This window comes from Solanum dulcamara, chromosome 8, assembly GCF_947179165.1.
Source record: "Solanum dulcamara chromosome 8, daSolDulc1.2, whole genome shotgun sequence".
Lineage (NCBI taxonomy): Eukaryota > Viridiplantae > Streptophyta > Magnoliopsida > Solanales > Solanaceae > Solanum > Solanum dulcamara.
Genome location: NC_077244.1, coordinates 53,600,669 through 53,617,186, shown reverse-complemented (window position 1 = coordinate 53,617,186; position 16,518 = coordinate 53,600,669).

The following is a 16,518-nucleotide window of genomic DNA, read 5'->3' as shown; positions in this document are numbered from 1 at the left end:
AGGAATATTCATCCCTTTCTCAACAATATTTCAATACTCAAGCATTCTCAAAACCCCCAACTCAACCTCTCAGGCGAGCATCACAAATCAAATAATATAATCAAGCCTCTCTCTTAGGAAAATCACGAATCACATGCTCTCAAAGCAAATAAGATAACAAATAAGGCCTCCACACGGGCTATGCAATACAAATAAACCCCCACATGGCAATACATTAATAAACAAGCCCCCACACGGGCATCACAATATATATATAACATTCTCAACTCATACTACAACCTCATCCCAAAGTCTATAACATATGAATGACTAATTACCCCATTTCAATCTCAAAGAAAGATAGCCAAATCTACCTCAATTGCCAAAACCGCACTCGAACACCTCCACTGAACAAGCAACTCTCAAATTCAATACTTGAACTGACAACCCACTATAAACAATAAAACATACACATCACAAAGAGTCCAATGACACCCATATTGATAGGTTTCAGAACCGGGGGTAAAATGGTCTAAAAATTAATTATTTCCGAAAAAGGTCAAATATAGAAATTTATTGGATAATCACATTCTACTTATAATAAGAAACTCATGGTTGAAAACCCCATAAAAATAGAGCTCAAAATGAGTTAGAAATCACCATTTTCCTTAAATTCGAATTAGGGAAGAAACAAAGATTTTTGAGGTTTGAAACTAAGCTTTAGGGGTTAAAATCATCAAAAACTTAATGAAAAGGAAAGGTTTTAGGTCAAAAATCACTTACCCAACACTTTGCCTTAAAAATCTCTTCTCAAATCACCTCAAGGAGTTCAAGAACTCAAACAATTGATGAAAATATTGAAATGGGAAGAAAGGGGCATTTTCTGCCCAAAAGGTTACTGTTCACGCGTGTTACTGTTCACGAGTATTTCTGTTCATACGTGTTTTGTACAAATTTTCAAAAATCACCTTCGAGATGATTACAATATCCACCACTAAAACAGATGTTCGTCCTCAAACAAAAGATAAAATAAAGTACTTGGGGTCTCAAAAAGCTGAGGGTACCGAGCCTGCATATAAGACTCTAACTCCCAAGTCGCCTCCTCAGCAGGACGATGCTGCCACTGCATCTTAACCGAAGCGACCTCCTTGGTCCTGAGTCTACGTAGCCGCCTATCTAGAATAACTGTCGGCTCCTCCTCAAAAGTCAAATTCAGACTAAACTCTACCACATCATAAGAAATCACATGAGACTCATCCAGTATGTACTTGCGAAGCATGAAAACATGAAACACCGGATGGACAGCTGACAATTTAGGGGGTAAAGCCAACTCATATGACACTCCACCTACTCTCCTCAGGATTTAAAATAGGCCAACAAACCTTGGGCTAAGCTTGCCCTTCTTTTCGAACCTCATCACACCCTTCATGGGTGATATTTTAAGCCATACACAATCACCCACCATGAACTCTAAGGGACGAACCCTCGTGTCAGCATAACTTTTCTAATGACTCTGAGTTATCAATAGTCGACCCTGAATCAAATGTACCCACTCTACAGCATCCCTAAGTAAGTCAGTATCCAATGCATCAACCGCAACAGAATCAAACCATCCAATGGGTGAATGACACCTACGACCATATAATACCTCAAATGGTGCCATCTGAATGCTGGAGTGATAACTGTTATTATAGGCAAACTCTGCTAAGGGCAGTGTTAGTCCCTTCGGGCACCAAAATCAATCACACAGGCACTAACCATATCCTCTAACACCTGAATAGTCTGCTCGGACTAACCATCAATTTGGGGATGAAATGCTGAACTCATCTCTAGCCACGTACCCAAACCACGCTGTAATGCCTTCCAAAAATGAGATGTGAACACTGAACCCCGATCCGACATAATAGAGATAGGCACCCCATGTAGCCGAACAATCTCACGAAGATAGATCCTAGCTAACTAATCCGTATTGTAGCTAGTCTTCACCAGAAGGAAATGGGCTGATTTAGTCAATCGATCCACAATCACCCAGACAGAATCATACTTACCCAATGCCATGGGTAATCCAGACACGAAGTCCATAGAGATACGCTCCCATTTCCACTTAGGAATGGGCATCCTTTGCATAGGACCACCCGATTTCTGATGCTCATACTTCACTTGTTGACAATTTAGACACTTAGCTAATAAATCAATAATGTCTCTCTTCATGCCACACCACCAATAGTGTTGTTTCAAGTCATGAAACATCTTTGCCACTCCCGGGTGAATCGAATATTTAGAACAATGAGCTTCCTCTAATATCATACATACCCATTCACTCACCTTGGGCACACAAATGCGACCATTAATCCTTAAAACTCCTTCTGGATCAAGAGAAGCTGATTTTGCTTCACCACTCAACACTTTGTCTCGAATGGCCCTCAACTTGTCATCTTCAAACTGGTGTGTACGAATCTGGTCCATCAAAGTAGACCTAGCCTTCACAAAGGCCAAAATACCATGATGTGTAGAAATATCAAGTCGGACCAACTGTCTAGCCAATGACTGAATGTAACGCCTTGAAAATTTCTATGTCAAGACCCGAACCATTCTTCATAGCCATATAGGATTGAACCTAACGACTACTAATTTCATATATAAATTGGGATCAATTCCTAAGTATTTGAAGTGTATTATATGTGTTTAGGGGTCATAAGGGACCTCTAACACCAAGCCAAGTTCAAAGACTTTCCACCGGCTAAGTTTTCGTACGAGTCTGGAATAAGGTCAACTTCAAATGACCATATCTCCTAGAATATAATGAATTGGTGTACCATGACCTATCAAATTAAAGGTCTTTGAGTATTCTTTCGAAATCCACCAAGTTTACCTTATTTCGAGTTCGGAGTAAAATTTTATGACCATTTTATGACAAACTATCTCTACAGAAATTTCAGGCAAACTAGCCTAAGTAGTTTGGGTACTGGCGCATCGCGCCAGCAGTTCTTTTTGCCTATTTTCCAGATTTTAGGGTCATTTTAGTCATTTCTTGTGTTGTACCCAAAGTGAGGTTATTTTGGGGACTGAATTGACCCAATCTAAAGATCCTAAACCTTCTAAACCTCTCATTTCTCACAATTAGACTCAATATACTAAACTCCTCTCCTCTCAGACTCTCCCTAGAGCTTCAAGGAAAGGTTAGGGTTTCCAATTCAAGACATTCAAGTCTCAATTCTTCTTTAAGTTCTCATAGAGATTTTATATCCCCAAGGTATGTGGGTTTTCATCCATGGGTCTTTCCACCTATGGAGCCCAAAAGTTTTCTCAATCTAGTATTTCCATTTTTAAATGATGAAATCTTATGTTATCTTACATAATAGTTCCAAATGCATAGATTATGGTATATTTAATTTTATTTACTCATATTGATATATACGTGTATTGACTCTTAATTTCAAGTGATGAGAAATTTTAGGGATTTTCATACTACGATTTCAAATGTATAGATTCTTGAATATTTGAAGTTTGTTTGTCTATGTTGACCTATGGTGATCCTTATTTACATGAAATGGATGATTTATCAAGGCCCCTCTATGAAGGCTTGAAAGTAGTTTTAGAGTATATTGGTGGGTTGTTTTAAGATGTTTTAAATGATAAATTCTTTCACTCTCATACATGCTAGCATTGATTTAAATGACTTAAAAGTTGATTTATTTGAACCCACCTAGTTTTTTATGATAAAGCAAAATTGAAATGAATGTTTGGCAATGTCTACAAATGAGTTTAAAAGTGCTCTTTGCAAATAAGTTTTGTGAACGATGAGTCTATAATATTCAAGTAAGTTAGTGATAGGGTGAGTTAAGGCCCTAAAGATATTTTTATGGATAAAGATATGTGATGAAGCAATGTCTACACTAACATCACATGAGACAAAGTTAAGGAGCTATTCTATGATTTTGTTCTTATGAAGAATGGACGGGTAGTAGATATGGCCCCTCCCACATGATGATTGACTTTATGTTTTATGGTTTGTCTATTCTGTTGAGAGTTTACCTAACACCAAGTTGGACTAGAGGCAAATACCTATGTCCCAGAATTATGTGCCACCGTAGGTATAAAGGAGATAGAGGTGAATACCCAATCTCTAAGAGGTGAGTACCCGAAATATCAAGGATTAGTGGTGAGTACCCGAGTCTAAGAACTAGAGGTGAGTACCTAGTTTATACAATAGCTTAGTGGATCTACTTAGGCATGACGGAGTCTACCTTGGCAAGTAGTCTTCCCCTTTCCTCTGATGTATGGGTAAACATTGGGACTCCATGTTATGGCTCACATGGTTTATGTCGGTTGATGGTCACTCTCACAAAGGTACAAGGTCCCTCTTCCAATGTTTAAGATGTATCATATGATGTCTAATATGTCTATCACAAAATAAAGTATATGGTTTCTTATAATGACTCATGACTACCTCTAAAATATTTAAGTTTCTTTTATGAATCATGATGGTTTTTATATTTTATTGACTAAGCTTCATGACTCCAAATGGTATTTCGAATGAATACAAGGTTCTAGTATGATCTATTATTTCACCTTATTGTATAATGATATATTGCATTGCATACTCACATACTTAGTACATTCAAAGTACTAATGCATACTTTTGCCTACATGATATCACCATGTAAGAACTGACATCACTCCCCAACCCCCTCCTCGTGGCTAGCTCAAGTTAGTTGAATATTTCTTGTGGTGAGTTCCCATGTTTCGGGAATGACATCCTTTTTATTTTAAGCTTGTTTTATATAGAATAGTAAGACTTTTATTAAGGCATTTCCTGACACTTATATTGAGGGTGAGCTGAGGACATGTCTTAGCCCCCACCAAGTCTATTAGTAGAGGTATGTTGGGTCATGAATGGAAAACCTTTTGAAATCGCTAAGGTCTATTGTTCCACGATATTCCTCTTAGACCTGATTCCCTTTTTATTTATTTACTTTCCGCTTGTTATTGTATGCCATTACCAATGAAATGCTTAACGAATGCTAAGAGGCTTGGGTGAGGTACCTCTGGGTATCTCATTCACCGTGTCACGTCTAGGCCCTAGGCTTGAGTCGTGACATTGAACCTCCAATGCCAAAGGCTTCTCAACAGCCTTAAGGAAGGCCAAACTACCCATGCTAACTGTTTTGCAAATCAGGGCATCTTCTACCACATTAGCTTTGTCTGGATGATAAAGTATGGTGATATCATAGTATTTCAATAACTCTAACCACCTACGCTGCCGCATTTTCAGATTCGGCTGAGAAAAGATATACTTAAGGCTACGGTGGTCAGTATAGACCTCACAATACACTCTATAGAGATGATGCCTCCACAACTTCAGAACAAACACCACCGCTGCTAATTCTATGTCATGGGTAGGATAGTTCTTCTCATGTACCTTCAACTGTCGAGAAGCATAAGCTATAACTCTACCTTTTTGCATCAATACACCACCCAAGTCGACTCCCGAAGCATCACAAAACACAATAAATGCCACGCCTTCCTCGAGTAAGGCTAGAATAGGTGCTGAAGTCAATAATTCCTTGAGCTTTTGAAAGCTCGCCTCACACTCATTAGTCCACTGAAATGCCACGGTCTTTTGAGTTAGCCTAGTGAATGGGGCTGCAATAGAAGAGAATCCTTCAACAAACCGACGATAGTAGCCTGCTAACCCAATAAAACTCCGAATCTCGGTAACCGAAGTAGGCCTAACCCAATCATGAATTGCTGCAACTTTGGCTAGATAAACCATAATACCATCCTTGGTCACTATATGACCTAAGAATGTCCAGACTCAAGCCAAAACTCACATTTGGAGAATTTTGCATACAACTTCTCCTCTCTCAATCTCTGAAGTACTGTCCTCAGGTGCCTAACATGATCCTCCTCATTCTTGGAATAAACCAAGATGTCATCAATAAACACGATCATAAACGAGTCCAAATAATTTTGAAATACCGGTTCATCAACTCCATAAAAGCAATAGGGGCATTTGTCAACCCAAATGACATAACCATAAACTCATAATGCCCATAACGAGTCTTGAATGCAGTCTTCGGGATATCAGATTCCCGAACTCTCAACTGATGGTAACCCAACCTCAAATCAATCTTTGAGAACACTGATGCACCCTGAAGCTGGTCAAATAAATCATCAATGCGAGGGAGAGGATACTTGTTCTTTATAGTGACTTTGTTCAACTGTCGATAGTCAATACACATCCTTATAGTACCATCTTTCTTCATCACAAATAAAATCGGTGCACCCCACGGTGATACACTAGGTCTAATAAACCCTTTCTTCAATAAATCTTTCAATTGTTCTTTCAACTCTTTCTGTTCTACCGGAGCCATCCGATAAGGAGAAATAGAGTTGGGTTTAGTGTCAAGCTCCAAATCAATCACAAAATCGATATCACGGTCAGGAGGAACTCCCGGCAAGTCTGTAGGAAATATATCCATAAACTCTTTCACCACCCTCATAGTCTTTGTAGGAGATGACTCTGTAGTGAGATCATAGACATGAGCCAAATAAGACAAACAACCCTTATCCATCAAGCGAAGAGTACGAATATAAGATATCACCCCCTTAAGATACGAACTCGGATTACTCTTCCATACCACGCTAGGTAAACTGGGATAAGCTAAGGTCACGGTCTTTGCATATCAATCTAATATAGCATGATAAGGAGATAACCAGTCCATACCCAGTATCACATCAAAATCAAGCATGTCTAATACAATCAAGTCTGCATGGGTCTCTCTACCTGAAAATATCACCAAACATCCCTTGTATACCCGATCCACCACTAAAGATTCACCTATTGGGGTAGAAATAGTAAAAGGCACAAAAAGGAACTCACTCATATAATCAATACCCACATCGAAATAAGTCGATACATAAGAATAGGTAGACCCTGGGTCAAATAATACTAAAGTAGAATAATGGCAAACTAGAACAATACCTGTAATAATTGCATCAAAGGCTTCTGCCTCATATCTACCCGGTATGGCATAGCATAACTGATGGTCACCTTTAGCCTACGAACCACCACGAGCACTACCTCGTGCTCCAACCTTAGCACCACGGGTGCCACCTCTAGTATTCTGTAAAGAACCCCGAATAGCTGGAGCATCTATAGAATGAACAACTGGTGCCCCAGGCCGCCTAGTAGAAGGAGCACATTTGGGGAAATCTTGGGCCTTATGTCCAAACTCATCACACACATAACAACCTCGAGGACCTAAACCCCATGGGGGATAACCAAAAGTGTCAAAATGGCCTTCGGAGCCTGAAGAACCCTGAATAGCTGCCTGGACCGGTCTGCCCTAATAACCATGGGTTCCTAAACTCGAATATTCTCTGCCCTTGAAGGAATGACCGCTGAACTGACCCTGTTGACGAAACCTCTTGGCCCCATCCAGTCTAGCATGTCGGATACTCTCTATCATCCTGGCATGATCAATAATACTCTGAAACGTACCTCCGAATAGTACAAGAGAGGATGTAGCCTCTTAGAGATAACCAGCGAATCCCTTCACTAGCTTGCGAATCCGCTCGAACTCAGTGGGAATACTCGACATAGCATAACGAGATAACTCATGAAAGTGAGTCTCGTACTCAGATACAGATAGGGAGCCCTGCTCCAGTCTATCAAACTCATCCCTGCGCTGATCACGGAGGCTATAAGGCATAAATCTCTCAAGGAATATCTCAGTAAACTATTCCCAACTCATCATAGGAGAACCAATAGGTCCACGGGCAAGAACCGACCTTCACCACTCCTTGGCTACTCCCGCAAATTGATATGAAGTGTAAGCTACTCCATGTGCCTCTAAGATACCTAGGTTGAACAATCTGTCTTGGCACTTAGTCAAAAAGTCATAGGCTTTCTCTCCAGCTGTACCATCAAACCTTGGAGGTGCCAATATAATAAACCTCTGAAAGCTCTTCTGCTCAGCTATCGATATGGCAGTACTAGCAGAAACTGGTGGAGCTGCAAATCTTGGAGGTGCAATAGAAGGCACTAAAGAAGAACCATGAGTATGAAATCCTACACTAAGCCCCTGAACTGGCAGTGTAGCACCAACTATGATAGGAGAACTTACGCTACTTGGAAGAATACCAGAGGTAGGAGAACCATCCAGTCTAGCCAATAATCGAACCAGTAGCTCCTAAAGCATCGGAGCACTATCGAGAACCACAAGAGGCTAGGATGGCCTCTGCTCCTCAGTCTTCTGCTCCAAGTCATCCTTATGCTCGTACATGGGATTAGGTGATGGCTCTCTAGCTCGTCCATGAAAGGGTGCCACTCCCCTCGCTCGGCCTCATCCCCTGACTCCACCACATCCTCTACCTCGCCTGCGTACTGGGACTCGGGTAGCAGGTGCAGCCTCACCCTCAGTAATTATGGCTCTAGTCCTCACCATCTGTGTAGAAGGAATAGATTAGAGGTATACAACATTTGATATGAATAAATTACACGAATGAAGTAAAAATAAGGAAATCCTTCTATTAAGTATCTTGTAACCTCTCGAAGATAAGTACGGATGTGTACGTACCGATCCATAAGACTCTACTAGACACCCTGCTCTTTAACTTATGAGACCGGTGAACCTAGTGCTCTGATACCAATTTGTCATGACCCAAAAATCGAGGTCATGATGGCACACATCTCAAAACCCAATTTGATGTGTAACCCTAAAAATAAAACTCATACCAGACTCCCAAAGGGGAAAGTGATGCCATAATTTAAATAAAAAGAAAAACAGTAAAGAGAAAATTATCCCAAAACCTAGTATCATAAGTATAAAGAACATTTAATACAAAGTTTGAATCTGAAGATACAACATAAGTCTCTGAATGATACAAAAGACTGAAAAATAAGGATAGACTAGTGATGATCTGAATTCTGGGACCTCACCACTAATTCGAGAATATACAATCCACTAGAATATCAACTACCACGTGAGGTACCCCAACTAGTATCTGCATCAAAAAGGGATACAGAAGTAGGGGTGAGTACAATTCACATGTACTCAGTAGGTTTTAGCTGACTGAGTATAAGGAATTAATCAAACATATGAAATAAACTAAGGAACGCTTCCACCTACATACAGAAATGTCCCACTTCGGCATCGGTGCTGCCAGTTTATAGATATAGTGGCACGAGTAAAGTAGACCCGTAATAACAGCTCATAATTATAATTAATCAAATAATTCAAGTAGCATAGATATCAATGCAATGCAATATAATATGAAGATGCAATGATGTGGTGGTATGGTGGAATCAAGACTGTAGCACAGCCTGTCGTATACACCTGCCGAGCTGTGCTAACAAGCAGGACCTATGGGGGTCTCACAGACCATATACCTCAATCACAATATCTTATTATCATTTCCACCTCTTCGTGGTCAAGGGATCACAATATATCCACTACCTTACCGTAATACTACCTCGGACAAGGACTCAAGATACAAAGGTTTAAAGGTGTTTCATTTTCTTTCTCAATTCTTTTTTCATATTTCTCAACTTCTATGATGAATGAGGATGAATGCATCAAAATACATATGATATGGAAGTAATATTCAACTCACATGTAGTAGAAGGTTCAAAGTTCTCAAAACTTAACCTACACATGATATTCACCCTCAATAAATAGTAATAGGAATATTCATCCCTTTCTCAATAATATTTTAATACTCAAGCATTCTCAAAACCCCCAACTCAACCTCTCAGGCGAGCATCACAAGTCAAATAATATACTCAAGCCTCTCTCTTAGGCAAATCACGAATCACATGCTCTCAAAGCAAATAAGATAACAAATAAGGCCTCCACATGGGCTATGTAATACAAATAAACCCCCACATGGCAATACATTAATAAATAAGCCCCCACACGGGCATCACAATATATATATATAACATTCTCAACTCATACTACAACCTCATCCCAAATTCTATAATATATGAAGGACTAATTACCCCATCTCAATCTCAAAGAAGGATAGCCAAACCTACCTCAATTGTCGAAACCGCACTCGAACACCTCCACCGAACAAGCAACTCTCGAATTCAATGCCCAGACTGACAACCCACTATTAACAATAAAACATACACATCCCAAGGAGTCCAATGACACCCATATTGATAGGTTTCGGAACCGGGGGTAAAATGGTCTAAAAATTAATTATTTCCAAAAAAGGTCAAATCTGGAAATTTATTGAACAATCACATTCTAGTTATAATAAGGAACTCGTGGTTGAAAAACCCATAAAAATAGTGCTCAAATGAGTTAGAAATCACCATTTTCCTTAAATTCGAATTAGGGAAGAAACAAAGATTTTTGGGGTTTGAAACTAAACTTTAGGGGTTAAAATCATCAAAAACTTAATGAAAAGGAAAGGTTTTAGGTCAAAAATCACTTACCCAACACTTTGCCTTAAAAATCTCTTCTCAAATCACCTCAAGGAGTTCAAGAACTCAAACAATTGATGAAAATATTGAAATGGGAAGAAAGGGGCATTACACCCTATCATATATTGACACAGTACAATCTCTATAGACCTTCTAAGCTAAAATAGACTCACCAAAGGGAGTAGACACACTTAAAGTCTCAAGAAGAGACTCATGGATTTTGTCAAATCTACTAGCCACATAAGGAGATACAAATGATAAAGTATCACCCGGATCCATCAAGACATAACAATCAAAAGTAAAGACTCGAATCAAACTCGTAACAACATCGGGGGAGTTGTCCAAATCTTGGTGATTACCCATGGCATACAAATAGTTTGAACCTTCGCCCGTACCGGAAGTAGTATCTATTTGACTACCTCGATCTAGGGTGTTGCAGTAGAAGATTGAGATCTATCGCCCCACATCATACATTACCACTGAAAATGGCTTATCTTACCATATTTGTAGCAACCATTACTCCTATCTCCATATTCTCCCAGGTGGAGCTTTCCATACTTACTACATGGTGGCTTCCCTTTCGAACCTAGAGCCATACTATTTGGGGATTGAGAACCCTTAGCCTTGAAATTTTGGTGGCTCTGTATGCCCTTTGATCATACCTTTGGTTAGGGTAAGATGCACTTATAGTCGACATAACATAGTTAGAAGAACTCTTCTGGAAGAAGGACCTGTTACCCTTACCTTGCCTCTACTCATTCTCATTCCCGGATGATTTGTCCTTCTTGCTCAAGTGCTCTTCTCTTTCTTTCTTCTTATCATCCTCAACCTACTGAGCATACACCATCAACCTGAAAATATTTATATTAGAAATCAATAACGAATCCTTACACTCTTTCTTCACATGTTTGCCCAAGCTGGAGACAAACTTCCTTATCTTTGATCTCATATCTAGGATCATCTTTGGATCATGTTGACACTCAATTTTGTCTCACCGTATATAAAATTTACTACTTCGGTCTATCAAATACAAGACTCAATTATTTAATCATATTTCTTATTTTTTTTCTTTATGGGCCCCTTACCTTTAACTATTTCAAACACTCTCTTTCTCCTCTTTATTTCTTCCCCACATTTTGTTTGCAGAGACTCCCACTTTTAGGACTCTTTTTCTCCATCTCTTTTTCCTCATTTTCAAACTCCCTCTATCTCCTCTCTTATTCTTCCCAAGAAAATACCAAACCCACGGAAAAAAATCCCCCTTCACATTTTCTCCATTCAAGCACCCATTTTTGACTCATCTTCTCCGCCTACCCACTCTTGACCTCACCCTCACTATAAATCACCTTCATACATAGTTGCTGACAGTAGCAGCAAACTCCTTCTTGATTTTCCTCTTTACTGCATTCTCCATTAATTTCTTTAAGTTGAGGTATACGGAAGAGTTGCTATGAGGACTTTGTAAAAGATCAACCACAAGCTCCACGAAATCCCAGATCTACAGTGAGTTCCAAGTTCGAGCAACGAACGGAGCGACAACAACAACCAATCGGTGAGCTCCAAGCTTCATTCCGGCAAACAGGTCCATTCTTGGTTTGATTTTTTTGGTTTATTGATTAATATTTATGTTTGTTCTATTCTTATTCTTAATCATTTTCATCATTTTTGTATTTTGGTTGCTGCATTTGATACAATTTTCTTAGGTTGATTTAGTTTAAATTTGTTCATGGGTGTTGTTTCCAGTTGAGATTCATCCTTTTCATTATAGTTTATTATGTGTTTTGCTTCAGTTATTAGTGTTCCTATTATTTTATATGTTCGAATTATATAGTGTTATTCTATTATCATACATGGTTGACAACTTTTGACTTTTTGTTTGGGATTAATTATATCAAGTTTTCTAATTTTCAGCAGGTATGTAATTATCATGTACTTATTATTATTATGTGGTTAAGTTGTTGTTCTTTGTTTTGTTGCATTTTACGTTAAATTATTTATTTTTAGTTTACATATGATTTTATATAACTAGAGGCAGCTATTTATGGGCTTAGGTGGTGCATTCAACAGGGCTTTCAGCATGTTATCCTAGAAGTTGACTTGGAGTTGCTCAATAAATGGATCAATAACCAGATGAAACCTCCGTGGAGCCTTCACCGAGTAACTCATGACCTTGTTGATATTTCCGAATTATTTGTTTTCTTTTCTTATAGGCATGTATACAGGGAGGCAAACTTCACTGCGGATGCTCTCTCCAAGCACAGTCACACTCTTACCACTCCAGGCCACTACACCACCCTCCAGCAGCTACCTCGTGGTACTCGAGGATATTACATGCTAGATAGAGCCGGCCTACCTAGCTTCAGATGGAGGAAGACCAAACGGATTAAGAAGCCTCCATGATCTACTACTTGGTGTTGCATCCTTGGATTGAGCACCCAATTGCAGTGTTTGTGATTCTCCATGTTATATTTTTAGCTATATTAGTTGATGATCCTCTCGTTTACAATAAATTTTTTTTGTATATATAGCTTTTATGAGGATTCATCTCCTTCTTTTTATATTAAGATTTTTCCTTTACTATGTAAAGGGAGAGTCTCCCTTATTTATGCTTTCCTAGTCTCTTTGTATCGAGAGGAGTCCTCTTCTTTAGGTGCATAGTTTCTAGGATCTGCTTGCTTGTATCGGGAATGAGTTGGTCGACCTTAGCAGGATGGCCGACTTATGAACCACCATAAGGCTGGAGGTTAGGTTTATGTCCCCCTCCTTGTATTTTTCCGTTTTTTATCTATAATAAAGTTTGGGGGTGCTGCTCAACCCCTGGCCGCGCACGAGAGGTGGGAGCCTCGTGTATGGTCTTTTCCCGTGTAAAAAAACAAAAACAAAAAAAATAAAAATTTGGTGTCGTAGTCATATGTTTACTGTTAAAATACTATTTTAAATTTGGGTTGATCATTTCTAATGTTAATACTAATTTAGTCAAGTATTCATTAATGTTTGTTGGATATTATGTTCTTAAATTTGATTTAATCCTTTTTAAGTATTACTTAAGTGGTTACATATAACTTTAGTTTGAAAATTGTTGATGAAAAAAATTACCGTTGATTTTCAAGGTCTCTCATTTTCACAAGGAGGATTTTATTTTTGAGACATCATCATTATTATTGTTGTTGTTGTTGTTGTTGTTGTTGTTGTTGTTGTTGTTGTTGTTGTTGTTGTTGTTGTTGTTGTTGTTGTTATTATTATTATTATTTTATTTATATTTATTAATTATTAACACTTTTACTAAGTGTGTTTAAGGTACCCAACCCAGAGTTGCTTCCCGAAGAAGTTATTCGAATAAATTTTGAATAATAATTTTAATTCATTATTATGTATATTATTGATGTTAGACAAATATTAGGTCATTTCCTCTATCATTGTTTTACTTTATTTATGTGTATATTTTATTGTTTATTATACTTGTTATGTTATTTATCTCCTCCTCAATTTAAAAGAAATGAATTTAGTTGGGAACCACGGTTGTGGATTTTGAAGGATGCTAATACCTTTCCTTCGGGATCACTTGAACCCCTAACCTAGAATCTAATGGTTTCGTAGACTATTTTGCTAATTAATTATTTTTCTAATTATCCTAAAAATTTGGTGGCGATTACTAATAATTAAATATTTCTTTAAATTCTTTTTAAACTATTAAATTGATTTTTTTACGAGTCCCACGACGTTGTGCCTTATTTGCACAAATGGGGATATAACAGAATGGCGACTCCGCAGGGAAGATAGATGTTCTAACCATTATGGGTTCATTTTTTAAAATTGAGGAGATTTTATTTTTCGTATGTCATACATTGTATCTTGTATATATCGTGTTGATTATTTGTATATTGTACTTATTATTTATTTAATTATTTGTATACTGTCATTTGCATTCATGGAATATTCTGTCAATCGACTCTATTTTTTTGTATTTGAAAGAACAATTTTGCGAATCCACAACTGATCTTTTTTATACATAATCATTTTCGGAATGCATGACAATTTATGGTTTCGCCATGCGGTCTATGGTTGTCATAAGTTCCAACCCAAGTTGTCTACTTGGGTTACTAGTATTTCAAAAGCTACTCTTGATGATTCGTAAAAATAACTGTTTAATCAAAAGTTGTGGTTGTATAGTCAAAATTTGCGGCTGCTTAATCAAAAGTTATGGTTGGTTAGTCAAAAGTTTTGGTTGTATAGTCAAAATTTGTGGCTAATTTGTCAAAATTTGCGGCTTCTTAGTCAAAAGTTGTGGTTGTATTGTAAAAGGTTGCCGCTGCTTAGTCAAAAATTATGGTTGTATAATCGAAAATTGTAGTTGTATAGTCAAATATTGCGGCTGCATAGTCAAAAGTTATAGTTATTTTTTCAAAAATTATTGCTACCTAGTCAATTGTTGGAACTACGTTTGACCTGATTCCTACTTCAATGGGATACGTATGCGCCATAATGGCTCGGTCATATTCCCCATAAGTTTTTCATCTATTTACAATGGAAATTGGGCAGATTCTTTTTAAAAAATCTCAAAAAAAATTCACTAGAAGACATTTTCTATAAGATTGAATACTAGAGTTTGTTGAAGCTGGAACAGGGGCAAAATCAATCGAGGCTGCACTCAGACACCAGATTTGCAAGGTATCGCTCTGAGTTTGTCTACATCTTCGTATTAATTTTTGTACATGATGTTATATTTACTAGATATCTTTAATTTTCTTTGTCTTACATTTGTTATTTTTTTTTAAAAAAAAGGATTTTTTAAAAAATATTTTTTTATTTGGGTTGTCCACCCTTCAATGTAACTCATTAGTTTCTCAATTCTTTTATTTTTTCTTTCAAAAAGTACATTATATATATAAATCATGTTTTTAACTTAGTTGGTGCCAATACAATTAGAGTGTGCATATTAAAGAACAACCAATACAATGGAGAGGACTGACTTCATGGTAAATCATAGAATCTTTTGGTACCTCTCATTCATACTTTTGTTACATATGAAAATATTCTATTGCATGCTTTCAAGATAAGAATAAAGCCAGGTTCACTATTTCATGAGCATTGTGTGGTGAATTTTGAATTAAATTTAATGTGATGCATTGTTGATCTAAAACTTGGCCTGATTGTTATTGAGATGAAATTTTGAGAAATGTTTGATTTGAAAAACGACTATAGGCCTTCTTTGACTCGTTTGTGCCTTTCAAAGACTACCAAATGACATTAATCCTTAGCATGACCCACTTTGAGCCTAAGACCTTTTTTTTGGACAACCACATTGTTAGCAATTACCCTTTTTGAGTGCCTATATGCACTATTTCTCTATTGGCCTGACCTTTTTGAGCGCACTGAAGACATATGAGTTATAAAAGAAGATTCAAAGTTCAAAGTTGTCAAAGACTAAAATTAAAAAGTCCTTTAAAGTTTAGGATGCAATAATGACTTCAAAAGAAAAGAAATTTGAAAATTTCCAACAAGTTCAAGAAACCAAAATCGCTATAAAAGAATAAGAACACTAACAAACAGGAAAAACCTTCAAAAGATGATGAAAAAAGGCTCAGACAAGCTAAACTTCAAAAGAAGTCAAAAAGTACAAAGGGAAGAGACAACAAAGAGGATCAAATGCTGAAAGCGTAACAAATGTTGAAAGCACAAATTCAGTATAATGCTCAAGAAGGATTTAAGTCACTTTTATTCCAAATGACTATCCTACACTTCTCTAAGCCTACATTACAAGCCGAAAACAAGTCCTACATGATTTCATTTTAAAATTTCTCACATTAGTGGAGATTTACATAAGGGCCAAGCATGTGGTATCACATTTGCATACATTGAATATTCTTTGTAGTGTGAATGTACTTTACAAAATTTCCTCAAATCAAAACACTTTAAATGTGTGCAAATGAGACTTTCCTTTTGGTGAGAGCACTTGAAGCATGATGTTGAGCCTAGTTCAAAGCCTTTATTTGAAGCAAGATGAATAAATATTTTCGTCACTTAAGTACATTTGAGGTACCATTTGAAGCCATAACAATTACCTCGAAGTCAATCTCGATTAAATGAGAAAGCATTGG